Here is a 19,068-nt window from a genome sequence, read left to right on the forward strand (position 1 = left end):
AAATAATGAAAAACATCAATGCTACCAGTGATGCAGCCGAAAAGACGTCATGAATCAATGAGTCAGCTGGACAAAGGCATGTTGAGAGCTAGGAGTCAGGGAGACATGTAGACATTTGGCAAATCTAATAAGCTGCAATAACAGATATATTTAGCAGTGCTGCGTGACGTGGAGGATGAATCTCATAGTCAGGTTAACCCTTTGACAATGGCAGGTGTATTGCCAGTCATCTTCTTAATCACTGACTGGGATACTAGGTAGGGAAAGTCCTGTCTTCTCCTGAGGAGAGATTGACACAAATAGGTGGCTAAAGAGTGACTATTGGATTGTCAATGTTGGATTACGATTTAGGATGAATTCCAGTCCTTATCATGACCTTGTAGTCTTCACCACTCAATCACTGTGCGGTTCAGGTCTTCATCAGGAAAATGGGGCTTACATCGCTTTCTCACGGACTGTTTCGTTTCCCACAAGGCAGAAGCCCAGTGTGGTCCGCTCTCTCCCCAGAAAGAGTAGATGAGCCCAGAGCTTAAATCGCAAATTGTTGTCATCATGTTGTTTCCACTCACAAGAGTGGCTTGTCAGCACAGGTTGATCAGGATGCTACTGCCAGTCTCTAGATGTTACTCCAGGAAACTCTGACAGTAACAGTAATATTGCATTTGAAACAGACATGGGCTTTTGATAACTGCATCTATCTTACAGGGACCAGAAAAAACACCACACAGGTAGGTTGGTAACCACCCCACCTAAAATTTCAAGCATTTGCAATGCATTACTTGTGAGCAATCTGCAGATTGAGAATGATGCAATTCATTAGAAAATGCATTTGAAGACAAATTTACACAATAGAAAGAACAGACACCTCCTGAAGGAATCACTGCAAACGATTTATCCAGTTTAAGTCAAAACAGAGTATGAAAGGTCCTTCGTCCAACAGCTTGTAGAGCAATTTATGGCTGGTAAAAATGGTAGCATTCAGGCAGTCAATCTCTATCAAAACCAAACAAATTTATTAGAGTGTCTCAGAGCTTAATACTTCCTTTTCACAGAGCAAAACCACAAAATATGTGTAAGTTATGTTAGTGGCATGTGTCAACGGCCAAAAAAGAGAGGTTTTGAGACGGAAGAAATACTATACAACGTACCTTCTATGCATTTAGTTAACATCAAAAATCAGCAGATTCTAACTGCAATTCTTGTTGCATTTTTCTGGAAAGATAGTATATCCCAGAACGTCAGCGCACAGAAAGATAAAGGAAGAAGCACAGGAGTATCCAATCAGACTCTTTTCCTCCCTCTTTTATAATCCAAACAGTAAATTAAAGCAGATTTGTGAAGGGAAACAGAAACCTTACTGATAGTATTTGGAAGTGCCATGCTTTGGAAAGAAATCAAAATGGAAGTCACAGCTGAGTTATCTGTCCCTAAACCTTGCCCTGATGATCTATCTATTTTAATAAAAGTCTGCAAACTCAAAAGTGCAATTCTTAAAGGCTTGCAAAGTCTCCAGCAGATGGTGGTTTATTTGTGCATCACCATTGGGCCACATTTGCTAAGGCTGGCATCTATTTTTTCCTCTGCCCCAAAATATTATTATTATAATTTGTATATTTAAGTGCCAGATTTTCTGATTTGGCTGAGCTGCTCTCATCACTAGAGCAGGCCAAACTGGCTTTAAGCCACTTATATCTTCCCCTGGAGTCTAGAGGCAGCCAGATGTCAGTCCAGTACCTTGCATAAATTAGAGCAGCTTCAGGAATGTTCTTCCCACTTACCCACATGCACAAAGGGCCACTCCAGCACCCAAGAACAACCAAGACAGAAGAATGCTCAATTACATTTCTTTTGCCCCGATACTTCCTTTCCATTAGGGGAATACAAAGCACAATACAGGTTTGAAAAGTCTCTCCTTTACACCATGAAGAGATTTAATTTATAGTGGGAATCCTAAGAGGCAGAGAGCTACCAGTTTCATGGCATTGTAGGACTGGGACAAAGAGACTGTAGCACGGCTGGGGTTTTATTACCAAACATCAGATTTGTCTTTCTCTTTCAAACCAAAAAATACAGGGGAGGAAGTTCTGCTTTCTAAAATATATGAGATACTTTCTATGACATCAATGACATATTATTTCACCTGACGTACCTTGCAGCTTAGTAATTTAGGGTGCAGTCTTGCTGCTTGTTCCAGGGACCTAAATTACACCAACAAAGTGCAGATACAAAATCGTATCCATAATTCTACAGGTTTAAAAATTAGATTTTGGGTTAAAGCCAGTCTGAAAAACTGAATATAATATGTGTACATGCATGCAGATAGAGGATGTAAATTCCAACGGGTTTTCAAGGGAGCACCAGTAAAACATTGCCAAAAGGAGAGAACTATGTCTGTGATATAATCCATCTCAGACATTATTTCATGATCAAGGTAATTTTTCTGTCCCTATGGCAATATTTTACCCAAATAATGCTAAAGAAAACTGTCCCTATTTGTTTCATTACGCTTCTGAGTATAAATCTTCATTTGAAGAGCCTTCTGAAACAGAAAGCAAATGCTGAATTGAAGGGGTTGTGTCTGTAAACGTGGTGCAGGAGAGCTAATGCCTGAGTCACCAGGAAATAGCAATTACATCTGCAGTGGAATCACCCCCATGTAAACAGAATCAAGAAGAGGAGGAAATAGGTATGTGTATGTCTGTGTGCAGCGGTATGTGTCTTTAGCCCAGAAAGTGTATTTTTCTTCTATGTTCATATCTCTCTGGAAACATTTTCACATAATAGATGGATAATATTTTGCACATCTCCTATTTATTCTGGGCCCCATTCCTTTGGTCTGTATTTCTGGTAAGGATCCTTCTATTGTTATGTAGTCCTGAGCACATGCATTTTATGTAATGAACAAGACACAGTTTTTGGCATGGAAAAAAATGGGGTACAAAGACGTCTTTAATTACTGTATCAATGTGCATAATAGAGTTGAATTAGGATCACCAAGACAACCTTAAATCTGAGTTTTTAATATTTGCCTTGAAATTACATCTTTAGTCTTTTCACATATTTCCTAAGAATGTCATTTTCCAACTTTTATATCATCAAATGGGGGAAAAGGATAGACTTTCTGTGGTGTAGAGCAGTGCTGACACCCACACAAATCATTGGGGGGCTGGAAACTTGAGATCTGCCTCTGCCACGAGGCTTAAAGGAGAAACTGATAGTAGTAACAGGTTGTTGTCCACTCTGTGAACAGCTCTGAAGGAGAACCGGGCATTTTTTCAGAGGGTTTCACAGAGATTTGCTGACAGCAGACTCAGGAAATCCGGGTTCGGCTTTGGGATCTGGCAGGGAACCTAATCCAGTAAGTGCACTTTTCTGAAGAGGAAACCCTTGTCTCTTTTTCTCGATAGAGACCTTTTCTCATGCCTGTTTAGTCTCAGTTCCTCACTCTGTTAGACCCACTCACATCTCCTTAGTGGAGGATCAAAGTCCCAACATTTTCACCAGCAGCATCTTTTCAAGTCAGGCTGGGGGACAGCATCATTGGTAAAAACAAAATTCTCAGAGGATTTACAAGGAAAAAATCTAAGATGCCCTGGATGAAGACACATAAACAAATTCATTGAAGGACAAATGTAGGCTGTTTTTGTGGGTACAGCCAAAGACTGTCCATGAAACCAGTCTTAAGTGCCTCTAAAATTCAAAACAGTACTCCAAACCATGAAACAATAGAAATTTCAAGAAACAACTTCTCCATCTTTTTTCAGCAAAACCAAATCAAACCAAACCACCTCTGTCTATTTTTTTTGTTTTTTTTCTTCCTGACTTAATTCATGAAACCAGCTGACCCAATCTGCTTAGGGAAAAAATGCATTTGAAGCAGGCACATAACAGGGAATATTAAACACCAAATCATTAAAGATTAGAAAAATTATTGGCAGCTGAAAACCAAGCTTCTCTAATGAGATGCATCAAGCTGGTATTACCAGCTGGGTTATAACAATGTACTTCAGTGGTTAAAGGAGTTAAAGAAATTTTGGGGAGTTTAGTTTTCAGTACAGAACTGGACACATAATAGCCTGTTGCCTTTCTTGAAAATCATACACATGGTCTGTAATATGGAAAACTCCCACAAATATTAAGAATTTAAATAAGGTAATGGTTTATCAAATGTTATTCTTGTTCAAGATACTTTCATCAGAAACTTGAGACAAATTCATAACAGAATATAACAAGCATCCTTCACCCTTTACAGATAAGTTTTCCAGTTCATGGGTTCTTTGGGTTTTTGTTTTTTTTGTTTCTTGGGTTCTTTTGAAAGAAGATTCATCTGGATTTATTTTTGTATTTTTGCCAGTTAGGATTTATTAGAGCTTTTCTTCTTGGCATTGTAATTAGGTGTTGCAAAATTTTAAGCTTTATATTTTTTTAATGGGTAGTCATTTTGTATTTGTATAAGTGTATTTAGAGCTCCTCTCTGCAATCAGCTTCTCAGACTTCTTTCCCTCTTTTTGTGAGTATCTGAGACCAGAAAAGAAAGAGATGTTAATTAGACATGTTAGTTTTATAATTGGGGAACAGATGGCAGGATGCTCTAGTATTTTAGCGGTGACTGAAGCAGGTTTTAGGGTAATCTTTTCATTTAAGTGCCTGGAAATTGTATAAACACAGCTCAGTTGCTTCTGTTACTTAGCCTGGCTGTCTCAGGATGCAGTCACACATCCTCTTTCAGCTCCAGCTGTTTCAGCTGAGTTTAATTCCCACAGCTGTTCATTTTATCATAGAGTGAAAGAATGGTTTGGGTTGGAAGGGACCTTAAAGATCATCTAGTTCCAAACCCCACTGCCTTGCTCAGGGACACGTTCCACTAGACCAGATTCCCCAAAGCCATGTCCAACCTGGCCTTGAACACTTCCAGCGATGGGGCATCCACAGCTTCTCTGGGCAACAGGTACCAGTGCCTCACCACCCTCACAGTAAATAATTTCTTCCTAATGTCTCATCTAAATCTACCCTCTTTCAGTTTAAATCCATTTCCACTTATTTTATTGCTACATGACCTCCATCACTGCATCCAAACTGGAAATTACTAACCCATCTGATCTATTGGTGGAGATGCTCACATGAGCAGTCCCCAGCTTGCCCTAACCAGGTTAACTAGCCTCGTGCAAGTGCTGGGCTTGTTTGTCTACATTGCCAGGGAGCAACCGAGCCTATGGATGGGAGGGTAAGAACACTCACAGCTCTGGGTGGCAAGAGCAAATGAGGAGAAAGAGATAAAGTGACCACTTCAGGAAGCACATCTGAAGTCAGGATGAAAGGCATGTCCAGCTTTTGGAAATGACAGTCCATTGCCACTGCAGTGTGAATGCAGAATATCCAGATGCTTCTGTTTCATTCCCATGTTGGCAAACATCCAAAATACACCAGCTAGTCCCAAGACTCTTGCTCTGAATGAGTTTAGAGCTGTCTATACCTCTGGCAAGTTAATCACATCTTCAGAGCACTGCAGGCCAAGATCTTGAGAATATTTTCCTCTTTGAAGCAGTCTTTTATTGCCAGCACTATGAGTGGAGAAATAACGAAAAGGTGACATTGGCAAAGACGACTCATTCTTACTAGATCATTTGATCAGCTCAAGCAAGAAATAACAGGGAGAGAGAAATTTCTAGGAAAAAAATATCTCACGCTAGGATGTGAGTCTCCTCTCTTCCTTTCCTCACGTTGCCCCTACCAAATTTCTCCACAGAAATCAAATTCCACTACTGTTAGTTTTAGAAATATTGAAAAGCCTTTACCAGAGGCTTAGCATCACTTCTCAAATGTAGAAGGATCCACGTAATGTAAGTGGCCACAGAGCCCAGAAGCCATACCTATGCCTTTGGTGATCCACGAAAGAGTCAGGGATCACAGAGTAGAGAAAAAAGAAATCATAGGGGGAAAAAAAAATTGTAACAGTTTCAATTTTTCAGGGTCATTATCAAAAAAATATACCACTCCCAACTGCAGTTACTTGGCTGGTACAGGTAGATGTGTATAGCATGGTATTGCCATCTTCTCACCTTGTCCCCTGTCATCTCCTTGCTGTCTCCTCCCCCAAAGCAGTGGGAAGGATTTGATGACTCCTCATTTCTATTACTCTACCATAGTATCTTGCAACTTTCTATCTAAAGTGCTTATGGTATGAAATTAATGATTTAGAAGAAAAAATATACTGCACAGGAGGTGGAAGTACCAGGGTGAGATCTAACCTGGCTGAGCTGAAAGTGTATTGCACAGAAATGTATTCCTCAGCTTATCAAAGTACCAAATAAGTGATAAAAAATGTGAAGAACCGAATGTACTGAGCAGCAGTAGTACTGCTGGTGGTTCTGTGCACAGAATTACCTTTGCCATTGTTAGATTTGGAATGCTCATGGGGAAGTCTATCACTCCCGTGGTTCTCAGAGTACATTATTTGACTTTCCTTATCTCCTAGGATCTGTTGGGGTGATCTGAGGTATATTTGTGGGGAAACGTGAATTTTTCTGCTTCTTGCAAACAGCCAAACAGGGTAATGCTCGAGTGGGCACAAAAAAGGTCTTGTCCTCAAACATTTTCACAAACTCTTTAGTAGAAGGAGAATCAAAAGCAAATTTGTTCGTACTGGCTATTGCACAATATTTTCCTACTCCTTTATGATGCTCTGAAAACAATGTCAGTGGAAGGTACACAAGTTAATACAAATCATATGCCCTTCAAGCTTATCAATGTGTACTTGGATCTGTATCATTAAGGCTTCATAGTCTTTGTAGTTTTCATGATAGCGAATAACATGTATTTGAATTACGGACTGATATACTTGTTGTTCACATAACTTTTGACACAGTTGGATCAGTATAACATTATACCTACTGCACTGATGAAAGATTCAGTACATGAATGTGCTCTTCTGAAACTGCCCAAACAACAGGAAATAGTTTATGGCTTTTAATATATTTTTGACAGTGTTAGATCCATGTATCACTCCCCTCCCCAAAATTCTTATGCACATTTTTGCAGATCTGTTTCCCAAGAGAATTTACCCAGTTTCTGTGGAACAAACTGACTGTGAGGGCAAAATCTGGTCACAACCCAGAGGACCCTATTCCAGCCTAAGCCTATTTAGGAAGGGAACAGCAATTTGTTTTCAATGACTTCACCCACCCTTACTGCAACGTTTCCAGTAAATGCAGGCGTTGTTCTTGTGTGAGCTCAGCATGTCGTTCCTAATGTGGTCCTGACTGAAATTTTACATTGGTTATTGGAATAAGTACTTTTCTTTAAATGTTATCTCTCATGTGATTATGCTGAATCATTGTAAAATGAAAAAAATCTGATGAGCTGTCCATATAAATACTGAACTACATTAGATCATCACAACTGGTGCTGTTAAAGCAAATGTAAATACCTAATTATTAGCCGGTAGATACAAAACACTGCCAAATAGTTTTCGGTCGCTGTGTTTACACAGTGACAGATTCTCATGTTAGTCATATCCTTCTGAACAAATGTTTTGGATGGACTTTTAAATCAGTGTCCACAAGGAAATAGAAAGAGGCAGCCAAACTCTCTTGAACGTCTGCCATTGACAAAGGTTAAGCATTTACAGTCACTCTCCGCCTAAGTATTCTAAGGAAACATTAAGGAGTGAAAAACGGAAGGCGAGGATGTTCTGTACTCTCAGCAACAATGCAGCAAGAGTGACAGAAGCAGATCCAAAGCAGCCGGTTCCTGGGCCAGGTCCTGTTCCCATTAACGTCAATGGTAAAACTCCCTTTTGGTCTAAAGGGACTAGGATGGGGCAACTGGTCCTTCAACTGACTAAGGAAAAAATAGCAAGGTCCTGACTCTTTTTGCTTCCACTTCTTATTCATGGAGATTCCCTTTGGGACTGAGTAACATTGAGTCAAGAGGTAAGCATGGACCTTAACTGGCCTGTTAGGAAGGCTAATACCTATTGCATCCACTTAATTTCCCTGAAAAACTATACTCATTTCCCTCATTTCTTTTAGAGCCATCCAAAACATTTAGGTCTATTCTGTCCCAATTAATTTCACTCACAAAATCAGCTGGATTACAGCAGTGGAGAAATTTGGTTTGCATGAAAACAATAATATAGCCAAGATAAAATTCATACCTAGGGGAATTTTGTTATTGCTGTCCTCTCATCGCCCAACAATAAGGCTACATATTTGGGATGACTTTTTTTTGGTCACTGCCTTAACCTTTAAACATTACCCCCCACATAAACCTTATACAGGGGTTGAAGCAGATGGATGTACATAGTTCACTGACCCAGTGGCTGTGCCCTGGCACCTCTAAAGCATGTCGAATATACCTGCAGGTACCCCAAGGAATGGACAGCCATGGACAACTGCTTGCAGGCACACAGGAGATAGGGGGTATGTCCTTCCTTATCCCAGCCAAATGTCCATTATTCTGCATTTTAATCTCCTCACTCTGCAGGTAAGTAGAAAAGACAGAAGGACACAAAACAGGTACTTCACTATTCCTTGTCTTTCAGCATTGAAGATCTGAGTGCAATATATTTTTGGGTTGTCTTTGTTTTTCAAGGTTAAAAATAAATCTGAAAAGAAACAATACTTTTGTAGATATTAAAAACATAAATGAAGATTAGAGAGACATATATACCTAAAATTCAGACCCTCACCTGTCTTCACTCTTTAGGGTTCCACTTTTGTTATCCCTTAATAGGCAAGGGATGAAGATTTGTGCATAAACTGGAAATATAAATCTTACTCCTAAAGTGAGACACTGTCTGTAGAATGAAAAATGGCTTTCCCAAACCTCTGATTTACAGTCCTTAAAGAAAGTGTTGCTGAGTATATAAAGCTATTGAGCAGGTCCAAAGATGATTTTATGTTACTTTAGCTTTGTTGGGTTTGTAAAGATCATTTGGTTTCTATAAATTAGGATATGCTCCAGCTCACACGGTAGTCAACGGCAAGATCTGTGAACATCAGTGGAAGACAGATTAGACTTTTATTCTGTATGCAGCAAAGTACATAGCTGCAAGCAGCATTGCTGTAATGCACCTACTGTGCCATGGAAAAAGTGAGGGCAGGAGCAACTGAGGAAGCTACAGTGAGAAAACGATCAGGTGTCGTCACAGACCAGACAACTCCTGTTCCTTCATTTCATTCTGGCCTATCAGTGGTGGCACTTTCTTTAGGAATGAGATGATGGGATGCGGCGAGTTAACAAACATTTCATGTCCAGGCAACATACTGACCTAGACATCAATTAACTCTCATTCCGTGAATGTCCATATAAAAAAACTGGCTGATGGGAAACTGTGCAGCGCTCTCTGAGCCAGAAGCTTCTTGTGATCAGCCAGACCTCCCAACATCAACCTCTTATGCTGTGAGCTTGGAGTCCACCTTTCCTCATTTTTGCCATGATTCTCTTCTCGCGAGAAGCAGCTACAAGTGATTCTTCTGCTTCTCAGAGCACAAAACCTCATCCAAAAGAGAGTGGAAATCTTTGCCTGTCCCTGGCCTTTAGCCTTTACACAGAAGTTTCGAGGTTTTCAGTGACAAACCAACCAATTCCCCTGGAGGCAGAAACAAAGCCAGGAGGAATCTGCGCCACAAGCTTCTCTCTTACACCAGGAAATCTTCCCTCACCAAGACGGACAAGTGGCATCCAAGACTTTTGCTCATATCCTGGTATAACTGGCCAGGTTATTCCTCTGCTTTACCACATTTCTAAGTTCACTTGAACCAGTAACAACATTCATGAACAGTAGGTTGCACTGATGGGAGGCAAATGCAACACGTTTTGTCCAAAGCGTTACCCACAGTAAAGGAGGTTTTAACTATGCATTTAGACCAGCAGAGACTTATTTGAAGACTGTGTTGCTGGTCTTATTCTGACATGAGGGTCCATGCCTGTTCACGTATGTTGGAATAACCACTAACACTTTTCTTACTCAGTTAATGACCACTAATAACCCATAGCTAGCCCAGATGAGGCTAGTTTTCACTGTAAACAGTTGAGTTGCAGGCATTTGTATCTCAGCCGTACAAACTATTCTGAAAATGAAATTCAGGATAATCTCCTCCTGGCAGTAAAACTGAGGTGGATTAAATACATATTTTAAAAACCAATGCATTTGGCAGGTTGTTGGTTTAAAAAATTTTAGAACAAAGGAACAAAGAACTGGAAGTCTTCCAGAAGAAGAGATAATTTGATGATTCTCTATATAAATCTAACATTTCTTCATCTTTTATAAATGGAATTTTGCAGATCATTAGTCCCTTAATGTTGTATAGCTATCGGTTGTAAGGATTTTGTGCATGCTTCTGTGTGTGTATGTGTGCGCGCGCGCAAAAAAAAAGCATTAAAACGGTTGAGATATAGAGAAAATTGACTGCTGCATAGTCACCACTTTTCATAAAGATTTTTACTACACCCTTGGTATTATGGATCTATAATATGCAAATGTGTAGCATCATTAATATGCATTTGCTGCATACACCCTCCTTAACAGAGTATGTTATGGGAATACAAATTAAAAACAATACACTCGACTCAGCTAAATTTTAATGGCCCATTGTATGAGCGATCCCTGATTGGGAGGTACCTAAGCCCTTTGTCTTCAATACTTCCCTTCCTTCCCCACATCCATTCTCTGTATTTGTTCCTGTTTTCACTGACACCTCCATAGCTGAATTAATTCATTCTCAGCATAAAAATAAAGTAATATGCAGGTTCCTCCTTGTTACCTTCAATGGAGGTAGCTGGCACAGGAAGAGAAAACAAAGATCTAGAAATAAGTTCAGCCAAGAGTCCCCATGGTGGAATAAGCTGTGCAGCCCAATCTGCTGGCTAAATGTGCCCTGACTTTACTTTGGCTTGTATTTGCTGCTGATGGGAGCTTAGGCATTACCTAACCAAGGTGAGTCATCTGAGCACATCCCCTGGCACACTTCTCTCCTGTCTTCCCTTCCTGGCTGCTTGTCGAGGGAAAAGAGCCTTTCGACACCTTCCCTTCAGCCAGCAAAACCTCAGTGCCGCAGCTCTGCAGAGACAAGGTCACTTCATCTGGCAAACCAGACCAAGAGCTGTCTCCGAGAACCTAAAGATACTGACTCACATGCACCAGCGGCTTAAACTGTGACAGCGGATGCAATTAGTGGTCCCAAGCTTTCCCTTCTGATTCCCGAGCAGAGCTGGCACTTGTGCAACCGGGAAAAACCTAAACATGAAGCATTTTTAAATCACCACAAAAGACAGCTGGGAATTTTAAAGTCAACTGGTGTTGATTCAGGTTTGTCCTCAGCTGTGCCTTAAAGTGGAGCCTTTCAGGAGACAGTTCACAAGCAACTGAGACAGGGACACTGCTGGCATTAGGGAAAGCAGATGCCACCCAAAATAAAGCTACCCATCCTCATTAGTCAGCGAATGCAGTCAAGCCTAATAATGAGCTTGCTGCTCTCATTAGTGCTCTATGCCTGCAGGCTGTAAACTTTGTAGATCAGGTGCACCTCCAGCCACACCGAGGGGACAGTGTCATCTGACAGTGGTGTGACAAGGATTGGTAGGGAAGGTAATTCTTTCCACTGCCCCAGTTAAATCTAAGGAAGAATTAGGTTAAAGTCCTTAGTGGTCACTAAGTGCTTAACATACGATCAGTTTATCTTCATGCATTTAAGGCAAACCTTATATAAACTGAAAAATTAAAACCACACATTCACCTCTATAGTTTCCTTAGAATTAATTATTCAGTGATGGACACCAGTGTTATTTTCCGTTACTTCACTATGACTGTCCCAGAGCTCAATCCTTTCAAAATCCAATGGGGAGAAAAATACCATAGCGAGATGCGCTCTGCTGTGCTAATTGGGCTTCCCAATATGGTGTGAGGACATTTGTCGCTCAGCCTGCTTATTCAGTGCTGCATATTCAAGCTGTTTCAGCAGGTCTAGCTGCTCTTATGGGAAATTAAGCTGCAATCAGATTCTGCAGTCATCTAGGTCTAGACTGTGATATTGATCACAGAACAGACAAACTGAAGGAACAAGGTAGAAATGGCCTCTTTGTATATGAGCACAGTTACTTGACAGAAAATGACCTTTTGCAGACGTGAATCTGCTATGTGAGGCATAATGTGGTTGATCCTGAAAGCTGTGGAAGAGCTGGGAAGCCATTGCATAGGAAAGATTCGGTTTATTTTATGCATATATATGTATATACATAAATATATGTATATCTTTAAATATATGCATATTCATAGGTATGTGTATAATGTATATTAAATATGTATTTTTATATATATATATGTATCACATCACTTTTTCCCACTAACTTTTGACCATGAATCTGAGGTACAGTGAACTTTGGAGTAATGATAAGGATCTCTTCCAGATTTATAACCATTAATTACAATGTCTTTCATGGAAATTTCTTCACAGATGTGAATGAAAGAAAACATGCTGCTCTGCTTCACAGACTGCAGAATCTTAGATGCAGTTGCTTCTTTTTGAAACTCTTTGGTAAAACTCAGCTCCTGCCTAAAACAGGATTCTTAAAGTTGAAAACTCCAAGAGACCTATACAAGTTCCCATCATGTGCCAGATTTTCAGCTGAAGTTCTTGTCCATTTTGACTCCTTTATCAATACTTGATGACTACTGAACATAGGTTGTTGAATTTCTTCATGCTTTGAACTAATTTTATCACAACTATAACTGAGATATTGACCAGTGAAGTAGGAATGGGATGACATGATGGAAACAAACGTTTTCTTCTCCTAGTTGCAACTAGCTGATGATTGGATGTGAAATGTAATACTGGTAATGTTCTAAGTGTCCCAGTCCAGAGATGGGTGGAAGAGGGTATGTAATGTGAACCGATCTCTGTATGAAAATAATACTGGCTAGGATGGGTAAAGGCTATATATAAAAATAAAGATCTCGAACACAGAGGTATAAAACACAGATTTAAATTCCAGAGAGCAAGTGATGACAGAGATAGGGATAGCAGTTGTGAACTAGGATACTATTAGCTCACAACCATAAGTTCCCAACAAGAAATATAAAATCAGTTAACAAGTATTTTGTTCTTAAGTAATATTTAGAGTAGCATTATATAGAAAACTCAAAGCAAACTGATGCATCCAGTGAATCAACACAGTCAGTAAACCTAGGCTGCAAAAAGAATATGGTGAGCATGGTGAGCACTACTGTAAATTAAAAGGAAAGGACTCTTACTGGGGATAATCATAGCTGTGGCTTTTAAGTAACCCCAGAAAACATAACTGTCCAAATAACACTTGATGTTATCTTACAAACTTGCCTGAGATCACAACATCCTTCACATTGTGTTTTCATTTGTGAAAAGGATGACCAAAATTCACATACCTGCTGAAATACAGCAACCACATATAAAATAAGCACTCTTTGTAACTATGATTTCCTTTCATTTCTTATTTCTCATAAACCCCAGAGTTTTAACAAAATTATTGATTCGTTTGAAAGAGAGTCAAAGAGATTTTAAGTGCCCTTGCATCCTAGTTTCTGAAATATTTGATCCATTAATGTCTGTCAGCGGTCCCTGTCAGCAATGGTCACCCTGTTGTCTTCATCTCTGGAACTACGAAGGAGAACCCCTGGATACCAGAGACCTTCTTCACATAAACCTCACTTCTATGGGCTACAGCAAGGGTTGCTGACAGCTGCCTCTGATGTTTGGGTGTCTTTCCAGCTTACAACAAAAAGACTTTGTGCCATAGGACCTTACTGGTGCCAATGATCTTTCTCTCAAAACCAGCAGGCTGTGAGTGCTCTACCAGAGCTTGTTAGAGAAGGGCAATGGCTTGCACATCTAAGAACCATCAGCATCCACCCTGTGCCCGAGCAAAATTTTAAAAGTTCGTGCAAGCACCACCATGTTTCTCAGATTTTTAAAAAACAAAATGAACAGTATCAAATGGAAAACCTAAGAGACCAAGAGATTCACTGCAATAACCACCAGAATGTCAGTGCAACCCCTGCCTCTTACAGCAAAATAGACTTTCAGCAGGGAAACATTTCCCTTAGCTAAAAAAACCCAACCAAGTCTGAGCTGAAGGAGAGTGGCTCACAGCAAATAATTGGAAATCCCCCCTGCTCCAGTCTAGAGCCAATTCACCTTATTGCTACAAAATAAAATAAACTCAAGCCAACAGTTGGTAAGATGGTCCTGATTAATCACTCAGTCTGCCACCTGTAAGAGGAAGATGGCAGGTCGCAGTGCCCCTGGCTAAAGGCAAAAATAACTTCTTCAGTGAAATGTCTGTCTCCATGTAGACCTTATGTTCAATAGATGATGAAAGATCATGTGAAAAGCCATGCACAGGGAGGCTCACTCAGTCTGGTCCGGCTGAACTGGCTTTGAAGCACTAGTGTCTGAACCCCTTGCTACAATTAACATGCTCCTTTCCTCATTAATATTGGACCCAGCTGGTTTAGGTCCTGTGTGGATGGATCATCTGGCACCCTGATGAGATCAGTGGAGGAACATAAACACAACAGAAGCCACTGCCATCAAAATAAGCAGTTTCTTCAGCATAACAAAATAACTAATTCACATCAAAAATGTGGTATTTCAGTTTCTCCTTCTTGACCATTAATATCAGCTGGGGGATTTCTCAATGTTCGTCCAAAAAGCTGGTAGGTATGGCACAGTACTAATGAGGATAAAAAAAAAAAAAAAAAAGGACAAGAGGAAAACTAGTTCAAGCTCAAACCCAGATTTGGTTTTTTCAGCTGGAGCGTCCTTGATTTTATTTCTGTTAAGATGTAAATATACTTAGCCAGAAAAGTATACAGACACAAAACTTCAGAAATTACAGACTCAGTATATATAGGTACTGTTTTCCATCCAAAGATCTTTAGATGCTTTAGAGAAATAGATTCCAATGTGTCTGGGCATGTTATCCTACTCATTTGACAGACAGAGAAAAAGAGGGAAGAGAACAATACCATTTCCTACTGTCAGAAAACGAGCCTCTATCAAAGCCTGGGCCAAACCCAAAAATCTTGACCTCTTCTTGTGAGGGATGTTACAGTCCACTCCAAATGACTCTGGAGGTTATAAACAGTTTTCTTTTCATGTTCTAAGACATACACACACATACCTATAGTAAAAATGTTATATTAGTTATTGGTTTCTTCAGGAAGCCAATGTTTTGACTGCTCTAAACAATTGCTCATTAAAAGGCTTAAAATAGGTTTGTTTTATCAACTTCTTTCTCCATGAAACAGAAACAAAGAAGACAATGTCTCTTTCCATTAAGCTGACAGCCACTGCAACCCTCGCGTTTCAAAACAGCTAAGTTTTCTGTTTCTGTAAATTAGTGGAGTGGCACCTGAGCGTGCTCACTCATGCTTCACACAGAACTCGTCAGTAGCGGCTGTACTGATGGGTTTATAATACCTGCAGTCCCTGCGGGTGACGAAGCCTCTCCTTGACAAGCATCCCTGCACAGAGCTTCCCTGGCAGCAGCTGGAGCCCAGGGAGGGCGGCACCCCACCAAAATTCTGAGAAAGCAAGGACTTTCAAAGCTGTTTAAAACATTTATTATGGGAAGCAAATTGTTATGCCAAGTGAAATCTTACATATTGAAAAAGTGCAAATCTTAAGAAGTCTGTGTTCAGCCAACTTGAGAGGCTGCGAGGGCATTTGTCCTGGGCAAATGTTCACACTGTCAGCCCATGGGAGCCCTGCTCTCCCGAAATTTATCTAGAATACCACAGCAGATGAATCACTTTTCTGGTAAAAGCGTTCCTGTGTGTACTATTAAGAAAGAAAATGGGACTCTGAGTGAATTTAGCAGAGCTTTAACTGGAGTTGAGTAATGTGGCCAAGTCCCAAACTTCAGCAACACATGCTACTCTGCCCTCCCGCTACTCATAAACAACATCTTTCCTTGCTGCTTTCCAGCCAGTTCACTTCCCTTTCTAATCCCAGGAAGTCACTGCCCACCCTTACATGCTGAAAGATACATTTTAATCAAGCGGCGAACTGAACAGTAGCATAATTTTACTTAAAGCACACAGCAAGCCACACTTTAGAGCTATTTGGGGAAGAAACTAACCACAGCTTGGCAGCCCCCCCTTGCAGAGTTCAGGCTGGGTGGTCATTTGAGCTAGGGACAACACAGTCAATTCAGACAGGTGGCCACTAAGTCAGCCCAGCACTTTTGGGGAATTCAGTTCTGCCAGTATCCAGGACACAAAAAAGGAGACGCACACCTTCAACTCCCTGCAGCTCTGAGTAGCCTAGACCTGCAGGAAGAAAATTATTTCTTTTTCATCTTCAGTAGCTCATCGGGGGGGGGGGGGGGGGGGGGGGGGGGGGTATAAAAAAAAAAGGGGAAAAAAAGCACCAGGAAGCACCAGGAAAAATGCAGTTCAGGCTTAACAGACTTTTCCTGCCAAAATGTCTGTGTATGTGTGTATTTTGCCAAAGCAAAAAAAAAAAAAAAAAAAAAGACATTTAAAAACTCTCCCCAATTTTTTTTGACCCAATATCATTTGATTAAATCAACGTATATTCACAAGAAGTTTAAGAACTCCATTCTTCTGTGACTTTTCCATTCTTCATTACCCCCTCTACTTGCTCTACTTCTTAGTTCATATTTTTTCAGGTTCCCACACATCCTCTACGGTCTGTGTACCATCGTTCCTGGTATGTTAATTGCTGCCTGATCGGGAGGAGCTGGGACACACTGCTCCTACCTACACCCCTCAACAGACGTTTCAGGAGATGGAGAAGAGGGAAATTGGGCTTTGATCCCTTTAAGGCATAATGAGACACCCAGAATGTTTAGTGAAGAGGGCAATGATCACCACAAGCCTGCTGAAGACCTCTAATTCAAAGACAGGCTCCCAGGCTCACAGAAGACAAGGAGTAGAAAAGGAGTAGGAAGAAACAACTCTGCATTAAAGGAGGAACGTCAAAAGCTGAAAACTGTTTTAGCCAATAGTGAGGGCTAAGGTTTACCATTAATATTATACCTAGCTTTAATGCTGTGCTCCCAAATAGATTGAGAATTGCAAGCAAACCTTTCACCCTGAGTCATGAGAACACGAGGACATTAGAACATGCATTGCTCCCTACATACCATTTTGTCTTATTTTGTTCCTCTTTTCCTGTTGTGTGACTGGTATGTTATCCTCTACTGCCTCAGTGTCCTCCAGATGATGTCCATCCACACAGCAGGAGAAGGAAAAGAAATACCTAAAAGATTCAGATGTGCATTACAGCCACTGTCCAACAAAAACACAGAGAGATGGGACAAAGTTCCCATCATACTTTGTCCTTTCATGCATGTCATCTGAAGGTCAGTAACTCCCACTACTTGCTAGCTGCAGCCACTCAAATTAAAATCAGTAGGCTCTGGGTCCCTTTAAATATCACAGAGGGAGGCCCAAACCTCTTTAACCATAAAGATAACATCTGCCTCAAAAATGGAAAGCCAGAGAAAAAAGCCCAGACAAAACCAGTTGCCTAAAGCAAATAAAACATTGGGCTACTCATTAAATACAAAGGGCAGAAAAGCCTATAAAAGAAATTTTAAAAGCCTTAAAAAACCAGTATTTTTTATATCTTCATTCTCTGTATCTTATATTTTTAAAGGTCTGTAAAAAACAGCTATCTGTAACATATCTAGAAATGTCACAGTTTTACCAGGGTCACTTGGAAAGTTAGCAAAAAGGGGTCACGCTTCCAATCAGATTAATATACTAACGTGCCCAGCAGTAGATTATGTTAATTTTGACAGTATTTTTTAATATTTGTAATGCAATACATTAGTCGACAGGATTTCTAAGCCTTCTCGGAGCTTATTAGTCTGCCTTTATAAACCAAATGTCAGCTTTATCAAAGTCAGACGTTAATTATTAGTGATGGGCGAACCTCAAAAGGTTCAGAGGTTTGGTCTAGTTTGACTAGACAAGCATAAGACCAGCTGCTTTTGCAGCTCATGTCAATGGCAGATTTGGACTCCTGATTCTGCAAATGTTACACACTTATTGAAATGTAAGCACCCAGACAGAGCCTGCTACGTTTGAGGAGACTACAGAAGTGCATGCAGCTCAGCAAACATGGAGCTGCTTGACCCATCAGTGTCAGACTGCAACATCCCAGACTTCTTGCGTCACTCAATGCTGCAGCGGATGTAATGGAGCAATGCACTGTAATTGCATATCAAGAGAGGAGGGGAGGGGAGGACATTATGATCTGTTGCTGTATTATACTAATGAGAAGACAGAGGAGTCATACAAACATCCCAGGACAGACGTGTACAGATTCGTATAAATTGACACATTAGGAGTCTGAACCCAAATCAATATATTTGCAAGTGCTGTGTTTAAGCTGAGGAGCCCAGCCTCTTAACAGCGCTTATTGGCTCAACCAGAGTGACTAATTGCTTGAGCGGAGCATGCCAGCATGGCTATATGGCTTTTGGGTTGAAGCCTGTAATAAAGAATACTGGGTGTGCCGGCATATGTCAGTGAAGACAGGCCTGAAGGGGACATGTGTGAGGGGCTGAGGTTTTGGCCTGAAAGTACGATTACTTACAAGAAAATGGGAAAGTTCATTTTGTTTCTTTACTTCTGTGGGTAAACAGTGAAGTTTTACTACATGGCAGAGATTGACTGGGAAAACCTGTGAACACATCAAACAAGCAACAATAGGATTTCACCAGCTAATGTTTTTCCATGTCCTGCAACAACAGTCCTTCTTCAGAGCAGAGTTACAGCGCTATTTCTTTTTCCTTCTGTTTAGTTTTATTTTTAACCTGAGGTTATTGTTATAACAACACATACTGCTTATGCATGGTCCATCCCTTTCCCCTCCCACCTGGTGAATGTTTAAGCCCTGTATGCAGAGCCTGTAGAAGAGAAATTTCCCCGCATACAGCCACCTCGCATACAGCAAAAGCCACCAGATTTTGAGGTAATCTGCAGGAGGGGTAATTTCAATCTCACAGCCGATACCTGCTGAATCCTCACACCTCTGTTAGCCATCTTCAGTGCTG

The 19,068-nt window shown here is 40.5% G+C and overlaps 2 long non-coding RNA genes across 3 annotated transcripts in view; one reads left to right on the forward strand and one right to left on the reverse strand.

The window, feature by feature from the left end:
* The window catches only part of LOC114015947 (uncharacterized), a 43,306-nt gene extending 28,053 nt beyond the window's left edge, over positions 1-15,253 (forward strand). The window contains exons 2-3 of the long non-coding RNA XR_003560151.2: positions 8,363-8,484; positions 12,456-15,253. This is a non-coding gene — a long non-coding RNA (uncharacterized LOC114015947). The remainder of the gene's footprint in view (positions 1-8,362; positions 8,485-12,455) is intronic.
* LOC114015945 (uncharacterized) overlaps positions 3,000-19,068 on the reverse strand; it is a 61,785-nt gene continuing 45,716 nt past the window's right edge. Inside the window, exons 6-10 of one of the 2 annotated variants that reach the window (XR_008731340.1) lie at positions 17,149-17,264; positions 8,357-8,478; positions 7,183-7,259; positions 5,239-5,561; positions 3,000-4,518 (exon numbers count right to left, since the gene is read on the reverse strand). This is a non-coding gene — a long non-coding RNA (uncharacterized LOC114015945). Of the gene's footprint in view, positions 5,562-7,182; positions 7,260-8,356; positions 8,479-17,148; positions 17,265-19,068 lie in introns of both variants that reach the window. The other variant, XR_008731341.1, reaches the window with a different exon arrangement.

This window comes from Falco cherrug, chromosome 3, assembly GCF_023634085.1.
Source record: "Falco cherrug isolate bFalChe1 chromosome 3, bFalChe1.pri, whole genome shotgun sequence".
In the NCBI taxonomy this organism is placed as follows: Eukaryota; Metazoa; Chordata; class Aves; order Falconiformes; family Falconidae; genus Falco; species Falco cherrug.